General features: G+C 51.9%; 1 protein-coding gene across 4 annotated transcripts in view; it reads left to right on the forward strand.

The window, feature by feature from the left end:
- CXXC5 (CXXC finger protein 5) overlaps window positions 1-22,058 on the forward strand; it is a 63,885-nt gene that overhangs the window by 26,770 nt on the left and 15,057 nt on the right. For 2 of the 4 annotated variants that reach the window (XM_044442874.1, XM_044442873.1), the window contains exons 2-3: window positions 11,305-11,398; window positions 18,248-18,368. The gene's annotated coding sequence lies outside the window, so the exon portion shown is untranslated. Of the gene's footprint in view, window positions 1-8,035; window positions 11,399-18,247; window positions 18,369-22,058 lie in introns of those variants that run through there. The other 2 variants (XM_044442875.1, XM_044442876.1) reach the window with 2 other exon arrangements.

A 22,058-nucleotide genomic window follows, 5' to 3' on the forward strand; every position in this document is an offset into this window, starting at 1 on the left:
ATCCAGTCCATGGAAGCTGGGATTCTCTCCAAAGGTGTGTTCTCTTCCATTTTCTGAATCCTGCCCTCAGAAGGCTACTGGGGTTCATGGAGAAGACCAGGAGAAGAATTCCCTCTGTTACCTCTGGTCTGTGATGGGGGAACAGCCGGGATTCCCTGCACTCTGGATGTCCTCCTAATTGGGAGAATTAAACAAGCTAAAACACTGGAGTGCCTTGGTTGGTTTCATAAATACATTAATGCAGTAATTTCTGTCTTGGTAACATTCCATGTTGCCTTGACAAGCTGCCAGGTTGTCTCTGATTTATGGTGGCCCTCCAAAGTGCCCTTGACAGTCCTGCTCCGCTCAGTCGATTCAAGGCTTCCTTGATGGAGTCCACCCATCCCTCTCTCGGTCTCCTCCTCATCTTCCGCCTTCAGCTTTCCAGAACACGATTGTCTTCTCCAGGGAGCCTCGCCTTCTCATGATGGGTCCAAAATGTGACAGCTTCAGGTTTGCCATTTTTCCTTCCAGGACAAGTTCTGCCCTGAATTGATCCAGGACCTCCTTGCTTGTGTTTCTGTTGGTCCAAGGTATTATTTGCAAGCTCTCCTCTAGCACCGTGTTTCTAGACTCGTCCATTTTCTTCTCCTCTGCTTTCTTGGACACCCATACCTAGTGATGGGGAGCCCGCAAGTGTGGATGCTTTTGGCTTTGCTCTCCAGGGAAGTGTCCAGGGATGCGCCACAGTGAGAAGGCTTGGGAGCGCTGGAGAAGCCAAGAGCTATATTGCCAGGAGGCCAATCTTGGCCACTAGTCCCATCTTCTAGCGGGATCATCCAAGGAGACTCGTGGCTCAAACGCACCCGCCCTGTTTAGGAGCCAAGCAGAAAGGAGTGGCGATCTTAAACGGTGATGAGTGAGGAGAAACTCCTGAGGGCAGCACTGGTGGAAGGTCTTTCCGAGACTTGGCAGTGATGCTCAAGCTAGCTGGCTGCTGTTATGCAGAAGGCAGCAATGGTAAACTTATTCTGGATCTTGCTTAACCTGAAAATCTTAGAATGGTACATACCATCCTAGGCAATATTATGCTTTATAAGTGCCTCAACAGGGCAACCCTTGATGCTGTTTTATGGGCTGACGTCTAATGGGAGAATAGCAAGCTCTTTCCCACTGGAGGTGAGAAGAATCTTGACCGTTTGAGTCTGGGGCCCAAATCTATCTAGAGAGAAAGGTCTCGGTGGCTTGGTAGCATCATAAAAGCAAAATTCTCCTGGGCTGAGTAACTGGAGGAGGACCGTGCATGGGAGATGCACACAAGATCATGAATGGCTGGCGCTGTTGGGTGTTGCATCATGGGGTTCTGCAGCATACTTGGCCATCTGGCAGTGCCGGGGGGGGGGGGTTTAAACAGCCCACACACCAGTGGCTTGAGATGCTTATGGTCGCGTGCGCAACGGGGTTCTCTTCATGTCCGCTGGTGAGTGCGCAGGTGCCTCGTCCATCCACCCCTCCGGCCAACAGTCCACACAAGCCGGTCGCATTCCCATCGTTGCGCGCGGTCCGTGTGCGAAGCAGTGCCGCAGGCTGGCTCCGGGGAGGTTGACTCCCTCGGGTGAAGGGAGCCGGCGAAGCAGGGGAGCCCGCGGCCAGTCGGGTGCTGCTCCTCGGAGGGGGGGGAGCCCCCGACGCAGTTCTGTGGAGCGGCTGCGTCTGCTTTGGCTGGGAAGTGCAGCAGGGAGACGAGGGCTTCCTTTGGCTTGCTCTTCCTCTCTCACCGGTCATTTGATTCTGACCGGTCGCATTTTCATTTCCGCTTCCTCCTCCTGCATGCCCTCCGTGGTCTCCATTCCGATTGTCTTCTCCAGCAACCTCCTCCTAAAGTAGGTGCCAGGCGAGGTCCGCGTTGTTCCTCCAGTCGGCCCCACAGTATTGATGGGGGCGCCTGCGCAACTCCGTCCGTCCTGTTGCAGCCGCAAGGTACGGCTGTGTGGGAAGAAATGGGGTCCGGAGTGGGCCGGACTTGTCGCCGCTGCCGCCGGCCTGCGCCTTTTGGAAACCTTTGGCCTACTTAGCGCAGCATTTGTGAATGACTGCAGCGGCTGGCTGGCTCCCGGCATCGGCTCTGCCCTCCGGTTTCCCTTCTGCAGCTATAATCTGATGAAGAGAAGTATGCGGAGCATTTCGACTGCAGGCGTACAAGCCGACTCCTCCGGAAAGGTTTCCTTCGGTGTTGCTGTTTATATCCCCCCCCCCCCATCATGCTGGGCCTGTTGCAAAGGCAGGCAGAAGGAAGTGGTGTCGTCTCTGGCGCTTGTCTCCAATGTGCGCATTCAGCAACTTTGACTGGGTGCGCAGTTCAGGCAGATCATTTGCCCCAAAGCATCTTTCTTGCCAGCCAAGCCATCTTTCTGTCTCGCTCTCTCTCTCTCGCTAGTTTTAGAGTGACCTGGAAAAACAAGGACTGGAAAAAAGAGGACTGTCACGCTGGTCACTTCTGCACGTAAGGATCCCCTACATGTGGTTAGGCAGAAGCCCTCTGTCAAGTTAGTTCCTAGACCCGCCTAAGCGACAAATTACTTAGACGGGTCGGTCTGGGCAGATGAGCTAATGCAGGGTGTTATGGGCTATTGAGTTTGGTTAAATCTGTTTAGCTCTGCATCTTTTGGCACATCACAAGGCAGTTGCGGAGGGGAGCAACTACACAGGACTGCATGTGGCATCCTGCAGATGTGGAGCAGAACGAGGTGAGCAACACACACACACACACACAGGAACGCCTTGAAATGGCAGAGTCCTCCTGCACCAAGAAACTCCCTTGGCTTTTCCTGGCGTTGGGGGTGGGGAAGTTTCCCTCCTCGTCTCTTCCCGTTCTGTGGGATCGCTCTGGGTCGCTCGCCCCACTTCCCACAGGAAGCCTGAGGAGCACACAAGTTGGCTGCCGCTTTCCTTTGCCTCGCGTGCCGCTGCTTTTGCAATTGCGTCTTTTCCCGAGCGCAGAGTCAGCCGGCCTCCTGACTTGCTTCTTGTGCTGAGCTGCTTGGAAATGGCACCAACCCATCTGTGTGGTCAACAAACAACACACTTGCCTGACCACGCTTTCTGTTATAGTATCACACTCAGAGAGACGCTACCGGGACCTCTCTGGTATCCGGTCTTCCACTCCCTCCTTCTGAAATCTTGAGCACCGCAAGGGATGGGCGGCTTAGATTTCGGGTTTGCGCTCTGACAACACAAGGGCGCGTGCAGCGTGGAAGTTGGTCTCCTTGCGTTCCTCTTGCCTTACTCCTCGCTTACCTTTTATATTGTAAGGTAAGTGTAAGAGGCAGTGTGGTGTAGTGGTTAAGAGCCTGGGACTGGGACTCAGACGACCTGGGTTCGAGTCCCCGCTCGGCCATGGAACCAGCTGGGTGACTTTGGGCCAGTCACAGACTCTCAGCCCAACCTACCTCACAGGGTTGTTGTTGTGGGGATAAGATGGAGGAGGAGATGGAAGCTGCCTTGAGCCCTTTGTAGGAAAAAGGCAGGATATAAATCCATAAATAAATAAATAAATAAAAATTGTTAATTTGTTTTATATTTTTAATGTATTATATTTTAATTTATGTTGTGAGCCGCCCCGAGGCTTCGGCGAATGGGGCGGCATAGAAATGTTTTAAATAAATAACAAATAAATAAATACCTCTAGGCGAGTACGTGTGACATCGCAGGCTTTTACACTGTTCTTCCAGTGCAGGGCTGAGGTTAAGCACTTCCCCCGTGCCGTCTGCGTCGGACGTGTTGTGCTGGTGCTTTCTGCCTTTCTGAGTAGCCTTTTTCCAAGTCACCTAATTCAAGTATTACTTTTGCCTAGATTCTTGACTGTGCTGATCAGTGAGGGAGAATATACCGAGAGTCTTTGAGTACTTTTGTTAAAATGGGGGTGGTATGGCCGATATTTAGAATGCAGCTCATTGCTTTTTTGTTTTTTTAAAGTTTGGGGGAACAGAATCATAGCAGAGTTGAAGAGCCACCATTTGCTTAGACTTGCTTGTTCTTTTCGATCAATATTTATTTATTTATTTGGGTATTTTTATCCCATGCAATTATGTTGTGCGTCTCAGGACAATTTATATTTATTAACAGTATCCATACATTGTTTTTCTACTTTGCAATGTAGAACAATATAAGAAAAATGAAACAATATATTACTAGAATGAAACAATGTAGAATAATATGTTATTCTTTCTTGTAGCATAGACTAATACAAGAAAGACAAAATAATGAAGGAACTATTGAGGTTCATCAAAGGATTCACAAAACGGCATAATTCCAAATGACAGCTACAAAATGGGCTTTGCTGGTTGTCTAAAACTCGGTAGGGATCGAGCCAACCTGACCTTCCCTGGCAGATGTTGCCTGTGAAAGGGTCCTTCTCCGGTACCCACCAAGTTAACAGCTCTTGGCCACACTTTTATTTAATTGTTAATTGCATTTCTACCCCACCCGTCAGCCCCAAAGATCTCAAATTACAGTTAGACTCATTTGCACTCAAGTCCTCATGTCTCCTGAAGCTGTTCAGGGCTTTTTCGGCCAAAAATCAGGACTTGGGAACAAAATGGCAGGCACTTGAGCTGGCTTCAGGTGGCTGATCCATGGCCTCCGACGTGCAAGCCGACACATTTAGCATTGTGGTCCTTCCCACATGCTTTGCGAGGGAGCTGTGCATAACAGTGTGTTGCAGAGGTCCAGATACAAGATAAACAAGGCATAGATCACGGTGCTCAGATGTGCCCTTCTCCAGAACTCGGACCTGCCGAAGCAGAACTTGAGGAAGAATTCTGAGTCCACGGCACCGTGACGCTGCCGGCCTTCAGGGTGCTGTTCAGAACAGGCGGTACCCAGCTTGCATTTTGGATGAAGAAGACCTCCGGTTTATTTGGACTGAGCCTGAAGTCGTCCACTCGTATCCAGTCCTGCACCGCTTCCCCAAAACATCTCCGGATTTTTTGCTCTGGGACTCGGAACCCTTTCCGAAGCGCTTTTCTGGCGAAGAAATCCCTGGCTCTTGAGGATTTCCCAGCGGTTTTTGTTGCAGGGGAAGCTGAGGGCCAACTCCCATGGTCAGCCTACCAAGTTCACACAACTCGCTGGCCAGCTCTCTCTCCCTTCTCTCCCATAGACCAATGGCTGCTTTATGAGCTGCTGTCCCTCCCAGGCGATCCTTGAAGGAACCTGTTTATGATCACTCGGGTATCCCAAAGCGCCGACTGCGATGCAGCGGCCCCCTCTAACAACTATGCTGGCTTTCTGTTGCCTGTCGCTTTGGCAGATGCCAAGTACATCCTTCTAAGCCATTGATGTGTTCACAGCGGTCCCACGAGCCACGAGAAATGCTCTGGGATGGTTCCCACGCCGGAAAGAGAATTGCTCTTCCCTTCCCATTTTTCCATATGGGCAACAAAGCTCCTGTCTAAGTGGAAAAAGGAGATGTCATACCCTTGGAGAAAGATAAATAAGCTGATCATATTTGTGGCCACAACCGACTCTGTGAAAATTCGCTCAGGGACTGTTTCGTTTATAGCGTTTCGGTTGTAGCTTATTGCAACGGAAACGGCAATCCCACATATAACACTTTGCAGTAATCCAACCAAGTGTGACATGAACTGTTTCAAACGACAAATAAATATTTCAATATTACTTATATTGAGGATAATCCTTCACTGGATATTAAAGAGAAGGGCAAATAATTTACATTTTCTGTCCGATGCCATCTTTCCGTGGCGAAACTGTTTGCATAGGTGGGAAGGCAGTTGTGAGCGCTTGGTGGCTGGGGTGTATGAAGCTGCTCACTTTGGACTAGCCACCCAGATGGCTTGGGAGCGGGTGCAGGGCGCAGAGCCCACCTCAAGACCGCTTGCAACTTGGGGCCCTTCTGGGAAACCGTGGGGCATGGTGGACCCCTGGCAACATCGCGGGCACGTGGCCGCAGGCTTCCCCCTCCCGGCCCGCGGCGTGCAGGGCCCTCTTCCCCTGCGCCGGCCGCCCTGGCCGGGAATCTTCCCTGCGGCAGCCATGGAAAGGCCGCGGGCTCCCCAGAACGGGGCTGGCGGCAGCTGGGCTGCCAGGGGGTGGCAGGGGGGCTCTGCAGTTGCCCCTTTCTGTGGAACACGCTGCTTCTGCCTCTTGGGGGCCAACGAATGGTTTGCCAGGACACTTTGCAAAACTGCAGGCTGGGGAGAGGCGCCGGTTGCAGCCGTCGCCGCCTGAGACGCTTGCCGGGGACGTGTCTTCGTGTCCCTGGTTGCGGGAGTGGAGGGGAGCTTTTTGCCTGGCGGGGATGTCTGGGGTTGCTGAGCTGTGGGCCCTGGGAAGCTTCGGAGATGCCAAGGAATGCCGGATTCCGCCACCCCCTCCTTGTGCACGCGCCCTTTCACACATGCCTCCCGGACTTGCCCTCGGCATCTGAGGTCTCAGTCCTGAGCTCCCTTTGCTTTTCTGGGCTGGGGTCCGGGCTCTGCCGGCCGTGTGCTGTGCTGTGATTTCCGGGAGAGCTTTTCTGAATCGTATGTGTCGCTATCTCTGGGTAGAAAAAAGGGGGCAGGTTTTTTTGTGGCCCCCGAGGACGCTGGATTTGCACGGCTCTTGCTGGCACCCTGCAATGCTATTGCCAGGGGCCAAAATAGTGGTACCCCTAAATTATCTTATTACTTATTTCTCCAGGGTGTATCCCACCTTTAAAGAGCTCAGAGTGACTTACATCATTCTCCTCCTGCTACCAATCTCATCCCCACAACAACACCCCTGCGAGGTAGGCTGGGCTGAGAGTCTATGGCTGGCCCAAAGTCACCCAGCTGCCTCCATGGCTGAGCGGGGACTCGAACCCAGGTCGCCTGAGTCCCATATCTGCACTCTTCACCACTGCACCAAGTTCTGTACGTGCTAACAGAGTCACTGGCACAATTCCAGTGGTATATTGGCATAGATTCCCGATAGCAGCATATTTTCAAGCGCTGGTAGCACAAAAGATTTAATTAGTATCTTATATCCCTCCCTGCTGATGTATATGGACTATGGGATTGTGCTATAAATACTTGTATTGATTAAATGTTTGTGAAACTACATTTCCATTCATTTAGGTTTTCATTTTGGTCTTTGCACCCTGATCCTGGGAGCTTCTTACCTGGCTGCTTGGTTGATCTTGGGTTGCAGCTTGATTCTCGGGAGATTTTCCGCCCGCGGCTGCCATCCAAGGCTAGGGAGGGGGGCTTAGAAAGGAGCCTGGCTTTGGCAAGTGGACGCAACTCTGTTCCATAAACCAGTGCTGAGGACCCTGTCCTTGTGGCGCGGTTGCAGCCTGGCTATTTACCGTGCAGCCGTCCGACTCTTCTGCTTGGCAGCAATGAAGAATGGCTTTGAAAAACAACAACCAGTTCTAGATATTTAACCTTCTTTGGGAGAGATGGCCGGTCCGTTTACGTTCTTCCGCCAGCACCCGGTGGCACTGGGCGTTTCTCAGTCACAACATGGGGCTCTCCAGATGCTTTGGATTAGATTTCCCAGCCCAGTGCCCTATTGGCCATGCTGTGGCTGAGGTTGATGGGAAGTGTAGTCCAAAACACTTGGAGGGTGCCATGTCGGGAAGCACCATGGAAGAGATGGTTACTGCCATCACGGAGCAACATATCCCATGGCTCCTCCATCCTGGAATTGTTAAAAAATGAACTTGGGTTGCCATGCAATTGAGTGTCGCACGAGGAATCCCTTCCAAGACAGAAAATACGTGGCGCAGGTTAAGCCACTCCAAGTGTGGTAAAAGAACACACGTCGTCCTGACGTTCTGCAAATGTTCCTGTTTTGTTTGCGTTGCTTTCAGGTATTTCGGGAGGTTCTGGATATTTGCTTTCCTGATCGCTGCAGGTCCTGTCTTCTACAATGCAGGATGTCTCTACGCCCTCAAGGCTTTTGTGCATGATGGGCATTCAGATTTTGTTGAGGGTTGACTGCATCTTGTTTGTCAAGTCTTGAGGGGGGAGGGGGCTATCCTGGAACGTACAGCAAAAGCTGAGTTAATATAACCTCTGGTTAAGATTAAAGCTAATCAGCTCCGTTTTCTTTCTTTACTCCGAGGCATGGGGAAGGCTGGAGAGGAGGGGATGAGTTTGCACAACTGGCAAATAAAGTTGTTTTGCAGCGTTGGGAAGGTGACGTGAGTGCAAGATAGGAGGAGAAGGACCCTGCAGGAAAAGAGGCTCAGGAGCTAAAGAAATAAGCGGGGGCCACACGGAATTCATGGGCGGCCGAGGGGGAGGCGACGCAGGGTGCAGAAAAGGAGGAGGTTTTCCTCGCCAGCATCGCTGTACATCCATATGCCACTCAACTGTCTTTCTCTCTGCCCTGTGGATTCCCTCTGGCAGGAAGTGCCCACATGCTTCCAATCTTGCACGTTCATGGGCATCTCCTGGTTGGTCCTGCCCTTCTCCATCTTCCTCTCCATCCTTCCCGTGATCTTTGCCTCTTCCCTCCCCTTCTTGGATGGGGCTGGTCGTCGCTGCCTTCCCTGCACTGCCCCCTCTCAGGACCACCCATCATTTCCTTGGAGTCCCCCCACTCCGCCTCTCCACTCTGCCTAACCTCTTCCCTCCATGATGCCTCCTGAGATGCCACCTGGAGGACTGAGAGGGAAGGAGATGGGGGGAGGAGAAGAGTTGCCACCACACGCCTGACCATCTGACTGGTACATCAAAGAAAAGCAGTGCAAACTGTGGCCATCACACACGGTGTGAACGCATCCATCTTCCCCCGATGTTTGTCCTCTTCTGCAGGACTTACCCTTGGGACGCTTGATGGCTTCCTCATTCTTTGCTGGTTAAGCAGACACCTGCTGTAGACCATCGAGATGGGGGAAAGCGTGTTTCTCATGAAGTTGAAAGGAAACTGAGTGTGGTACTGAGTGTTTGTGGGCAGCAATGCTGCTTCTGAAGACTGGTCTTCTGTGGTGGTGTTGAGGAAGCGGATTCGTCCAGCCGGGCCTCAGCTGCCCTGCGACGGCGACCAAAAGGAACAACGGGGGCATTCAGCTTTGTGTAGCCCTAAATTGTAACAGGGAGCTTGAGCAGTGGAAATGGCAGAAATATGCACAGTCATGTGAGGAGTGAAGAAGAGCCCAGTGGAGGAGGTAAAGGTGGAACGGCTCTCCAGAGGTGCCCTGTCAGCGAAGCTGCAGGGGCGTTTAGCACCTGGGAAGAGCCCTGCTCTTTATCACGTCCCGCAAGAGCGTCTTCCATAAATTAATCATGTGTTTTGTGCCCTGTTTTGGCAGTCTCTCTTCCTGGCTGACCTGAGCTCTAGAAGACGTCTCGCTGCTCCTTTCTTCCTCCTCCTCCCCTCCCCCAGGCACAATTTTATAAGCCGCTTCCTTATTTCCTAGCAGTCTTTTCTGAGTTAAATGCCCCCAGTGGAAGTTGTCGCTCCTTATAACGGTGCCTCCCCTGCTGATAATTTTGCCTTCCATTTTTGGTATTTTCACCAGGGCTGTCATTGGCTGTTGAATAAATTTGCAACGATCGACATCTTTTTACAACTGCATTTTGAAAAAAGTACTCGGTATCGATACAAGCTGGATATATTGGCTGAAATTGGTAGGAACGGGCAGGATGATTAATCCTGCGATGCCTGGAATGTGTGATGGCCGCTTGCGCTCTCATCCTTCTCCCAAATTGGAGGTTTTATAGGTCTCGATCTGGATGCGATGTGCAGCAGGGCCCTTTCAGAGTTTCTGCCCATTAATCTCCTTAACCTCGCCATCTGTTGCCATCGGTGTGGGATGATAATAGGACTGATGGAGCGCTTACACAGTTGCCATTGCTCTGCACCGGCCTGGCAAAACGTGCAGCCCTCACACCACAGTTGGAGCTGGCAGGCCGTCGGGTGCTTTGGCCTGCAGTTCCCATGGTCCTTCATCATTGGCCGCGTGGGCCAGGGCTGATGGAACTGGTGGGCCACAGAGTTGGGAGCTCCACGGGTTCCCACTGCATGCTGCACTTCCAGTGCCATAAAACAAGACGGGTCCAACCTGCTGCGAGTCGGGACTCGCGTTCACCCACAAACAATAGCGTTTGAAGGAAAGCAATGGTAGATCTTGGAGGAACACGCTCAAGCCCGGCAGTAGGGGTTGGACTTGCAGGCTGGCTTCTGGCTTGTGTGGGGTGGAAGGCTAGCGATGAGGTTCTGTGGGAGCAAAGGCCATTTCTGGCCACTCGTGGGGCTGACCAACTGCATCGCTTCAGTCAAGGCCGTTTCCTGCGTCGAGGAGTGACCTCAAGATGGTTTTCCATGTCCGCATCACATGGACTAACCCTGTAAGCCCCATGGTCACCTTTCTTACTTGACTGTTTTATAACCTGGGGATGGGCTCCTAGCCTCATTTTATTCCCCGTCTGCTCCTAGACCTCATGAACGCAGGGCACACCTGTCCCAGTCCAGTTTATCCATACTGTGGATTTAAGACCTGTTTTGAGTGTCACTTTGTATTCTCCTTTCTGGTTTTTTTTTAGATGATTTTAATGGCTTATTTGTTAGGCTATTAAAAATACTGTCCATTTCGTTTGGGGAGCTTTTCTCTGAAAGGTCAGGGAATAAATGTAACAGGTGAACCATATGCTATTTTTGGGATACGATTTGTGGAAAATTATTGTCGCTTTGGGAGCTCTTCCGGAATGGGTTGCACAGGGTGTACCTGCAAGACTCAAATGGAGCCTCTTTTGGCTGTGAGACATTCCCTCGCCTCAGCAGAGCGGGGAGCAAGTTTATCGGGAATGAACGAAGTGGGCTGATGTTCTTTCCTGTGGAGAGCACCCTTGGATGTCCGCAGCCTCAAGGAAGGTGCCACATTAATGGGAGATGTGTACACAAGTGTAATGCTTGTGATACTTATAAACTGTCAGTAGGGGGCGATGTTGTGCTGTTTACCTAACTACATTGTGGTCTTGCATCCATGGGGAAATAAACCTGCATGGAAAACGGACATGTCTTCTTTCATTCACTGTGATAAAGAGGAAGAAAATGTTTCATTTCTTGGGCACCAGAGTCTTAGCACAGAATTTCCCACAGGAATTGAAATGTATATTTAATCATGAGTTTAAATGTGGTTTAAGTTCCCCTCCCAGCCCTGCCAGCCATGGGTACTTTGGACTCAAGCGTCTTGGAAGGAGCAGCTCATCAAAGTGATACCTGCTGCCTATCACCTTGATTTTTAAAGCACCTTTCAAGCCACCATTTTAGCATTCTAAATAGTTTACATTCTGAAATTTCTGTATTTCAAATATTTGTGTTATTTTCTTTCAGCTCTGCCTTGCACAAACAAGCAAGTACAGGGGAAAGGCCGAACAGACGTCTGCATAAGAAGACCGTCATTTCAGAAATACTTTTACGAAGTGTGGTAGGCATTTTTTAAGTCATGTTGGCTGTTGGGATGCAGACGATGCAAGTTGCAAATCAGGGGAGTGGCCCTTCCAGGCGGCGTGATGGCAGACGCTTACCCTCGCTCTCGACACCTTGCTCGAAGCCCGGGAATGCTTGCTGAGATGCTAAATTTCGTTAGCCTACCTAAGGGACAATTGGTCAGGAAATCTGATTGCCATCTGTCAACCTAGAGCTGGAGCATTTTCACTCCGCCTGATTATTGGTTTAGAAACCACGAAGTGGCTGCCTTCCATTCTCAGTTGCCCCACATTGGGAGCTGGCCCTGGGGGTTGCCTGGAGGGGGGTCAAAAGGGTCCAGAGTTTGCCCCCCAGACTTCCAATTTGTCAGCTCTGCTGCATTTCTGTCATTCAGAGACAAAGCTGACGTTCTCCTTCCCCAAATTCCGTGATGTTTTCTGTTTGCATCCATTCCATGTTTTCCGAGTATCTTCCATCTTTCGCTTTGGTTAATGGGGAAGAGCGGGATTAGTTGCACGCTGCCTTTTGAGGAGCAGCACTAGGAGCCCTTCTGTCTGGAAGCACCATCGATTCTCATGGCTCTTTATTTTTGTTCCTCCCAAAATCTGAGGACACGGGCAAAACATGCTGCGCTCTACTTTCAACCCTCAGGATTTCCCAACGAGTTTTCCTGTGTCTCAGATGCTGTTTTGCTCAGCATTAATGGCTTGCTTGTGACAGGAACAGCAACACTCCTGCATTTGTAAACAGCTCGTGCCCTGGGCTGCTTTTGGCACTGGATGAGCCGCCCTGTCTCTTTAGATGAGGGACAAACCTGGCATTTTCATGCTTTGTAACTTTTCAAACTTTCAACTTTGTCACCTGTTCCGGGAGCATTACTCAAATATTGGCAGGACAAAAAGCCAACAAACAAACGAACACAACAACAAACCATGGCTTCATATTTTAGGTTGTCTGTTTCTTCAATAACTTCAAGTTCTGGGTTCGCATTTCACATAAACAAGCCAGGGCCTGAGTCTCATCTCGTTCTGCAGCAGATGCAAAGCAGAGGCCTGGAGAGCATTGAAGGCCAGGCGCTCCATCGCTCGCTGCCGCAAAGTCTTAACTAGCCATGGGTTAATTCGCCAGAGGTGGTCCTTATGTGTGAGCCAGGCCAAAGCCTGGTAAAAGGACAGGTTTCTCTCCTCCCTGCGGGACTGAGAATGTGCCTTCTTTATATTCGGCCACTCACAGAATAAATTGTCTCCACGCTTATGGAGCCTCTGTGTCTACGCTTTCAAATAAGAGGGACTCAGCTGAGAAGCCAAGGGGGTTGGCGCTAATATGCACAGATGTTCGAGTCCATGGAGAACCTTGGAGAGCAGAGTGGTGTCCAGGGGAGCGTTTGGCGAGCAAAACAAACAGAGCCATTGCTCTCGGAGGCCGCGTCCTGTCCTAGCAGAGGGGCTTTCTGTCTCCCCTCTGTAATATATGGGCATTTCTATTCCGAACTCCTGTGATCCCTCTGGTATACGTTTCTGTGCAGTGGTGCAGCTGAGGAATTTTAAGAATTAGCGGGGTGCCTGGAGCTGCTGCTGAATATTCATAGGATAAGGCCTTTTCTAACTCCTTTTCCAGCCCCTGCAGGAGCTGAATTGCACCTCTTTCTTCAGCTGAGTGAGAGTCACGGCAGCAGGCTAGGAAACGGGCCAAGTCGGCATCCCTCGGCAGCACCGGGGGCGTCCAGAGCCTTGGATGCATAAGTCTGGCCCTGGGAACTTTGTCCTGGCCCTGCTTGGTATTGGAGAAGTGTAAACGCAGAGTAATCTGCTGGGGAAAGCCAAGGTGGTGTCAGGCGAGGAGTAAGGGGGAAGTAGCGAGAGAGGCAGCGCGTGTTTTGCAGCATGCCAGGAAGCAGAAGCGGTGGCAGATGCCACGGGTGGTGCGGCTGAGTCGTGTGCGCGCATCGCGTCTGCCAGCAGACGTGGTTTTCCAAAACCCTCCAGCGTGCCACCAGATCGGACGTGTTTGTTCCAGCCAGCCCTGCCTGGTCCCCTTGTGGGGCGCATGGAGAATTTCGGCGTGAAGATGGAGGCGGCGAGATGTGCCGAAGCAGAGAAGCGTGCGGGGGCCGTCTGCCGTCTTCGTGGGTCGGGAGGGGATGAGAGGCGAGCCGGAGCTCGGAGGCCTGAGCTGCCGCAGACGAGATCGGTGCGGCACGCGTGACGGTTCAGAGGAGGGCGCCTACTCCTAGGAATTGGTTCGTGACTGCTGCTTGTGCTTTCAGAAGAGGCCGGAGGAAGGCAAGGTGTCTGATTCTCTGGAAGTCCGTCTAGCACATCTCATTTTTTGTAAGCCATCCCGAGATGCTCGCAGTGGATGGGTTAGAAGAGCTTTCGATAATTAGAGACGATAAATAAAATTCCTTCCCAGCCATTTCTGTGGGTGCATCCCGTGACTCCCCCTCACTTGGTGACTCACTGCGTGGCCAGAAGACAGAACAAAATGGCAGGAACGGTAATTAATCAGCTGACCCCACTGCAGAACGGAACACCCAGACTGTCGGTGCAGACATCAGCCCGTGGCCCTCTGGAAGCAGGTTTTCTGAAAAGAGGCTGCCTGGGCCAGCCAAAGCCGTGGCCTGCGGGCTCTTGGTGCCTGATGCCGGGGCCTCTTCCTTTCTGATTTTTTTAATTAATTGGCATCACAGGGACCCCGTACTTTTATTGCCAGGCAGGGTCATTTAGGAGAAAGGAGGTGGGCGCGGTGGCAGGGTTGCATCCCGTTTCCACATGGGTCCTTGCAAAGGGAAGAGAGAAATATGTCTCTTGCGCGGTCACATGGACTCGGGCAGAACCTCCCCGTCAGTCTGATAGTTTATATCGATCTGAATGAGTGTCTCCAGTGCAAACGTTCAGTTTTAGGGTTCTGCGATTACTCTAGCTTCAGTTGTGGGTTGCGTGTCACTCGTGCCAAGAGCATTTGCTGTGCGAGTCGGCAGCAAAATGGAAGAACAGTGGTGTGTCCTACCTGGTGTTGGTGGGCAATGGCCATGCGTGGCATGTAGGTATATTAGACGCAGTTGCGCCGGTTGGATGCACTCGCTTCGTTCGTCGGCTTGTTTTTACTTGGAAGGAACGCTCAGCTTTTTTCTAGAGGGGAAAAACAGCAGCTGTGCCATTTCTGTTCTTCGTCTTGGCCAAATCAATTTAAATTCTTTAAAAATCTTTCCCTATTTTCATCCGTAATACCTTTCTGAAAACGGTGGTTATGCCGATCCTCCTAGTTAGCAGAAGGGCTCTCTGATCATCTATCGTAGCTGCTGCTCTGGGACTCGGGCACTGAAAATAATCTTATTTATTTCGGCTTGGAAAGTGGAGGGGCTGTTTCAGGTAGCCTTGAAAGAGCATTATGGGGTTGTGTGTGTTGCGGTAGGATGGAACCCAGGAGAGCGTGGCTTGGCTTGAGTCCCTGCTCAGCCGTGGGACTCCCTGGAGCCGGATCCCGCCTGTCAGGCTCCCTCGCAAGGCTCTTTTGTTGGGAGCACAAGATTGCCAGGAGAAGCAGAATTGTGCATTCAGTTATCCCTGAAAGGGAAAAGGGGGATATCAGTATAATAACTTGGTCTATAAAATGCAATGAAATAGATGTGTGTAACCCAGGGGGTCCTCTCCAGTCACACCAGATGCTCGTACTGACGAGAAAGCAGCGTGTCTCCATGAGAGACACCCCTGGGCCACCCCACTTCTCTTGGCTTCTCCCCCAGAATCCCTCCTTGGTTCTTCCCCATCTTTCTTTCCTTTATCGTGTCCCGGCTTTGGAGCCGGCCTCGAGTCAGCCGTCCTCTAGGGGCTGAGTCGGTCTGCAGTGCCAGGCCTTCTTTCTATGCAGCAAAGCCCCCAACGGGGCGGGGAAAGCGCCGGACTTGGGGAGGAAGACCTGGCTGAGGCTCAGGATGGTGGGGAAGCAGAGGAGGAGGTGGACAAAGGTGGCCTCCGCCGGGTTTTTGTGGCTGTGGGTCAAGGCATGTTGGGGGACGGAGTTACTTGCCTCTTCCTCCCAGCGATGGGTTGAGCGGCCACACCGGGCGTCCTGCAGGTGCCACGGAGTCGCCAGAAAAGGAACGGGAGGGAAGGCGCTCACGAGCTGGTGCTTCTGGAAATGTATGGCAGTGTCACCAGCACAGGGGAGTAAGGACCATCATCCCCAGCACAACACTTCTGTAAAACGGGCATCGGAGGACCAAGAGTTCCTTTCTTGGCTTTCTTGTGCTGCCTCCGCCTGCTCGCATGGGCGGCAAAGACCAAGGAAATGCTCGTGGATAAGTGCCACTTGTCCCTAATGAAGCTGCAGTGGCTAATTCACCCAAGCAGCAAAAGCACTCATATTTTGGCAGTTGTTGAAATAAGGGTAATGTCGCATAATTGGTTTCCTCCTCTGTTCAGCATAATTCAGCATCCCTGCAAGGTGGGGGGTGGACATCCAGGGGTCAGGAAGCCAGGAAAGGGCCTCTGATGCCGGCACTTGGGGGGCCGCAGCCCACCTCTGCACAGTGGGTCAAGCGAGTGCCTGCTGGAATCCAGGGCTCGGGTTACGGAGCACCCCGACGTGTGGAAGCTGTTCCTCGCCTTCCACCCGTGGCCCCGGTCCCGCTTCTCGGAGCTCCTCTCGTAGCAGCCCACCGACTCCCAAACGAGACGGGGTGTGGGTGGCCCGGTGGCAGGCAGAGTCTGCGGGGCGACTCCTCTCCCTCTCCGGCACGAACGGGAGCATTTGAGGAAGGAAGGGGAGCGTGTCCACCCCTCCTCCCTCCCTCATCTGTTGCTTCCAGAAGGTTCCGTTGATCATGCTTGGAACGGGACCAGGATGGAAGCCCTGGAGCAGAGTGAGGTGAGAGGTGGGAGGGGCTGGGGCTGTGCTTTGCACCCCCCCCCCTGCTTTACATGGAAATGGGCCGGACCTGTGGATAACACACATGTCGCTGCCCTGTCTTGTACGCAGCAAGTCGCAGACTGAATACTGACAGCCGGGGAGAAGAAAGTCGGGGGCGTGTGAACGAGGCAGGGGTCGCTGATCTGGGCGGGGAGAGCGATGGAGATCTTGGTGTGCTTGCGCTTGCGGCCCTGCCCGGGGGTCTGTGGTTGCGGCAGCACGGCAGCTTGGTCCACACCCCGGGGAGCTCTCGTCCGCCGCCTCTGCCTCCTACGAAACTTTGCACTCTGCGGCACCCCGCTTGCGATTCGGGGCAGCCGCATCTGCCTCGCCACACCTGGGGGCAGCAACATGCGCGCAGAGTGCCTCGAGGCCGTGGCCTTCCCCTGGGAACGCCCCCCCCCCCCGGTGGAGTGAGGAGCACTGCTGGGTAAACACCCTCAGCAGGGCCCTGTGCGGTTGCCGCCCTGGGGCCTGCTAGATGCATTCCCAAAATAGGCAGGGGAAACGGTCGCATCGGCTTTTGGGGTGCATTGTTCCTCATCATTCCCCCGCTGCACTTGGGGGAATTCGCAAGAATCCCAGGCGACGGTGAAGATTTTACGTTGGGAAGGAGAGGGAAATCTCTGGAAGCTACGAGTGTTTGCAGCAGCGTGCCCGGCTGGTCCTGCATTCGGGCTGCCTCGCCTTGGTTCCGCACGGGCTTCTTTCGCAAAGTGCTCGGTGGCGACCTCGCGCTGCAGGCGGTCCCGGTGGGGCTTCTTCCCATGTGCATTTCCCATCGGGGAGTCTTGGCTACACTCTACCTGACAAGATAGTCCTACGTATTATGAAAAAAGGGGAACCGGCGCTTCTTTGGCAGCGGTTCAGGCACCCTGCTCCAGCCCGTCGCTCTTCCCCATCCTCCCCAGCAGCTGCTTCCACTCCGTCTTCCTTCTGCGCTCCGCTCTCTGTCCCATCCCAGCCACCTTTGCCACCTCCCGGCTCCGTTCCCCAGTCTCCCCCTCCTCTGGCTCCTTGCACACACACACACTGCTGCAGGTGGTGACAACTTGAGAAGTAGGCAAAATTCCCGGGGGCAGGGAGGCGACTGCCGGTTTTAGTTTGACTCACATCTTTGCCCGTTTCCTAGAATCATGGAATCCTAGAATAGTGGAGTCGGAAGGGGCCATGAAGGCCATCGAGTCCACCCCCTGCTGCTGCAGGGCACCAGGTTACACCACCCCACTCAGATGGCTGTCCAGTTTCTTCTTGAATGTCTTTGACGTGGGAGAGCCCCCACCTCTCCAGGCAGCTGGTCCCGCTGTCGCATTGCTCTGACAGTGAGGAAGCTCTTCCTGGTGTCCAGCCTGAATCTGGGTTGCTGCAGCTTGAAATGATTATTCTGTGTCCCACACTCTGGCAAGAAGGGATCTCGACCTTCCTCTTTGTTTGTTGAGGTTCCTTTGCCTCCCACTAGCAATACTGTTCATGCTGCAAATCTACATTTTCATGCCTCACCCAGCTTGCTTGCTTGCTTGCTTGCTTGCTTGCGGCCACTGTGTGTTCTCTAACCTGGCACTCATAGTAGATTTTTCCTGAATTTGGGATTCTGATACTCCTTTGAAAGAAAAGCGTGTGGAACAGAACAACAGTGCAAACCATTGTCTTTATAGTTCTGAAATTTCATGGCAAGGGAGGGATGAGGTTCCCCGTTGGCTGGGGCGAGAACCCAACTGGATCTGTAAGCGAGGTGCTGGCCTGCAGACATCGGCAGGTGAAGCTTTGGGAAGGGCTGGCTTGGGTGTCAGGTTGCTGTCGGAAGCCAGCTCTGGCGGTCCTTGAATGGGAGGCCTTAGCAAATCTTGCAAGCTGGGACTCAGCCAATTGCGTATCACAGGGGAGTTGCGACCATTGTTGCCCTAATGACCCTTTCCTCCTGTCTTCCCACCTCCAGGGAAGGAACCGGGGATTTGTGGATGGCCTTCCACATGTATTTCCGTCTAGCCTGCGGTGGCCAGTAGAAGGACAGTTGGCCTGCGTTTCTGCTGCTTTTCTGCTCGAGCTTGAATCCCAAGGTAGATCATCTCTATAACCCATTACTTGGTGGACTGATTAACTCTACGGATTTTAGCCGTGCCTTTGCCTTGCTCCCGAGCATGGGGGTTCCCTTGTGGGGTGTCCACAGGGCTTGGCTTATACGGGCTTAAACCTTGAGCCCAAGATTCAGAAGTTCGGAAGAACCAATAACTTGGGAAATCCAGTTCTTTTACTTTCATCCTGAGATCAGAGGCAGACAATTGTGCTCCTCCAGATCCTTCGGCTGGCAACTCCCATTATCCCCAACCACAAGCTGTGCTAGCTGTGGCTGATGGGAGTTGCGGGCCTGCTGGAGAGCCGCAGTGCTGACTCCTGGACTGAGTAATACCACACGTGTGGTCTCCTTGGTCCTCGCTGCCTGGCTCGGTGCTCAGCCTCACGAGGAATGCAGTGTCCCGCAGAAGGTCCCCGTCACCAGGGGAATGTGGCCACACAGCTCTGGGGTTTCCCATCCATGTAGGCGCTCGTCTTTGAGTCGGTACCAGGACGTCTCAGTTATTTGCACTGGGGCAGCTTATCTTCAAGGACATGCCCATTGTGCGGTTCGCAACAAAATCTTCTAGCTCGTACCTGTGGACTCGAAAGTTCAGTTTTCCTGTTGCCCACATCAGCGCCCTCTCTGCAAAACATCCGTAGCATCCTTGAAGCAAGAAGAAGCCAGCAAAACTGGAGGCGGAAGTCCTCTAAGAAAGTTTGTAAGGATGTTGACAGACGTTCCCATTCCTGCTTGTGGGGTGGCGTTCAGGGAAATTGGATCAAAAGGAAAAAGCGGCTGCGATTTTATTTATTGGGGGGAAACTCATTTTAAGGAATGGTAAGCAATTAAATTTAGTTTGAGATTCTTCAACAGTTCCAACCTATCATTGGAAGGGCTACCCTGTCTTTTCTTTTGTAAGTAATTTCTCTTAATGAACATTTTGTTTTCTGTTTAGGAGAAAAGGCCATTTCTTGTGGTGGTGTCAGCTCCATGCCTTTGCATTAAGAACCAGGCTGATGAGAATCTTTTTGGTAGAAAGGGCTTTTTCTAGTGACAGTAGCTTAAAATTTTCACAGCCGAGACAGCATTTCCCAGTGGTGAGCTCTAAGTGAGAACTTAATTAAAAACCATGAATAAGCTTGGTAAATATAAGCCTCAAACTTTAAAAAAAGCATAGGTAGGACAACCTATATATTGTTCCATCGTCTTTGAGATGACTAGGGTTTTTCCCTGTGTGGGTTTTAGATTAGAACTGCATCAGTTGACTAATCAAAACAAGCCTCTACTTCTGCTTGGACCACAAAAACCAATGCTCATTTTCTTCCATATTACCATGTGATGACTCAACACACACTTTGGGAAAATAAGCGTGACTTGGAGCATCGGTAAATGTCTGTCAATAAACGGTACATTAGATCAATGATTTTTAGTAAGGAATAGAAGAAATAATCATACAGGGATTTCTCCAGAGAGGATTTTAAAAAATCCATGCATGACTTCATTATTTCCAGGCATTTATATTCCTAGCCTTTCCATGAAAATGTTCTTATTCCATAGTCTTTAGAAAACATTTTGGCAGGAGGAAAGGCTGGGAAAGAAATTATAAACCTCTCTTAACTTCTGAAAGAAAATAATTCATAATTCCAAGCCGTCCAGAGCTTCTAGTTCCTCAGCAAAAAACAAAACATTCTTGGAAAAGGGTTTCCCCCAAATTTTCCAGCTTGTTTCCGCTTTGACTACCACAACTCTAAGATGAGGAGGAGACCAGGTATTCTGAAGACACTTCAGCTGTGTCAACCTGATAGGATTGTACCCAAAAGCAGGAAAACAAGTTCCTGACTCAATAAAGTAAAACGTGCAAATATTCCAGCGTTTCCCCAAAAAGTTTGGCCTGTCCCCAGACCATCTTTTTCCTCTGGCTTCAAAGTGTTTTTGCACCTCTTACGCAGGAGACGTTTGGTGGGACGACAGAGCCCAGCAAAGCTGCCGTCAGGGTTGGCAGCCGAAGAGCCGAAGTTCAGTTTTAGCTGGGGTCAGTGAAGGCGGGGGGAGCACAAGATCCCTTTGGCCATGGAAGGCAAGCGAGACAGTTAGACCTCTCCACCCATTGATGCAAATAGAGACGGTTTACAGGGGGATTTCTAGAAGGTTCCTTTGTGCCAAGATTCTGCAGTGTATCGGTCGTTTTGTGATGCTTGCTGCTGCAGAAATCTTGCAGAAAGCATCACAGGCCCATGTTTTTGTCTTTGTGGCGGAAACTGTATGTCGATTTGGATAACATTTTTGGTGACTCAACTGAAGTTTAGCAAGTTAGTACCAGGGAAATCCCTTCCCGCGGCCAGTTTATGGTGCTAAACTGTGCTCAGCTGGCGGGACAGAGGGGATTCTTGGAAATTATCTTTCAGCATTGAAAGACCTGCGTTTTGGGTTTGGAGAAGCAATGGAAGACTTGTCTTGCCGCTCTCTTTCGGTCACCGGGGCTTCCCCGGCTCATGGTGGGTGTCGTCTGGTAAGCTGGTGCGAATGGCCCAAGCCGAGCACTGCTTCCGTCTTCTCTGACGGGTCGCATGTTTCTCTCGGCAGGTGGCGTGTGGCCAGTTTAAAGTTCGGTCCCGTCTGATGTGCAGAGGGACACAGCGAAGGCCTTCTCAGGGCTCCTTCATCGGGGCAGGAAGAAAGGCCGTTGTGGTCTTTGCTTCCCTTTCTGCCACCTGACTCAAGCGAAGCAGCTCGGGTGGATCCACTGGGAAAGGCTCTGGGTGCTCTTTGGCCTCCACAGCTCGAGGTCACCACGCTGCTCCCACAACGCTTGGTGGAGTTGGCCCAATTTCAGGTGCTGGTGATGACCTATAAGGCCCTAAAAAGTGTGGGTCCTGAAGGAGCACCTCCTTCCCCATGTGCCTGCCTGCCCCTTGAGCGCAGAGGCAGAGGCCCTGCTCTGGGAGCCCTCCCTGAAGGAGATGAGGAGGGTGGCTACCCGGAGGGGGGCCTTTTCGGTGGTGGTGCCCCGACTTTGGAACACACTCCCCAGGAAGGTTCACCTGGCGCTGTCACTTTATTCTTCTGGGCGTCAGGCAAGACCCTTTTTCTTTTCCCAACATTTTACTATTTAATGGATTTTATCTTTTCGTTTTATCATTAATGGTTGTATGCAGTGTGTGGTTTGTTGGTATGTTGTTGTTTTCTGTTTTTTCTTCGTAAGCCATCCAGAGACTCTGGTATTGGACGGCCTATAAAAACTTTAAACAAGCCAACCTCAGAGGGGTGGCTTTGCGGTGCTCATCTCCTCTGTCTGTCGGGGCGTGGAGCGAAGCCGAGGTTTGTTGTCGAACCTTTGCAAGAAGGAAGGATTCTTCTAGCTTTCTGGCTGCTGCGCTACAAAATAACGCCGGTCACAAAAACGGTAGTGTTGTGCAGTCCCACCCAAGGGAGACGTTTGGTGTATAATGAGAGGTTGTGAAAAGGTGGGCATACAGCGAAATGGAGCATCTTTTCCTTCTCATGCCCCAGTGCCATAAATTATGGTAGGATCCCGCCGGTGATTCTGTGCCTGCGTTTGGTGGGTTCCCGGCAACGGCGAGGAAGCCTCTTCCTCTGCCCAGCCCATCATGCAAGCCGGAGGAGAGTCTCTGATCTCCTCTTGGGATTTGGAGCTGGCAGGAGAGAGTCTGTTGCGTTTCTGGCTCTGGGG

The sequence above is a fragment of the Varanus komodoensis genome, unplaced genomic scaffold (genome assembly GCF_004798865.1).
Source record: "Varanus komodoensis strain SLA01 unplaced genomic scaffold, ASM479886v1 scaffold40, whole genome shotgun sequence".
Lineage (NCBI taxonomy): Eukaryota > Metazoa > Chordata > Lepidosauria > Squamata > Varanidae > Varanus > Varanus komodoensis.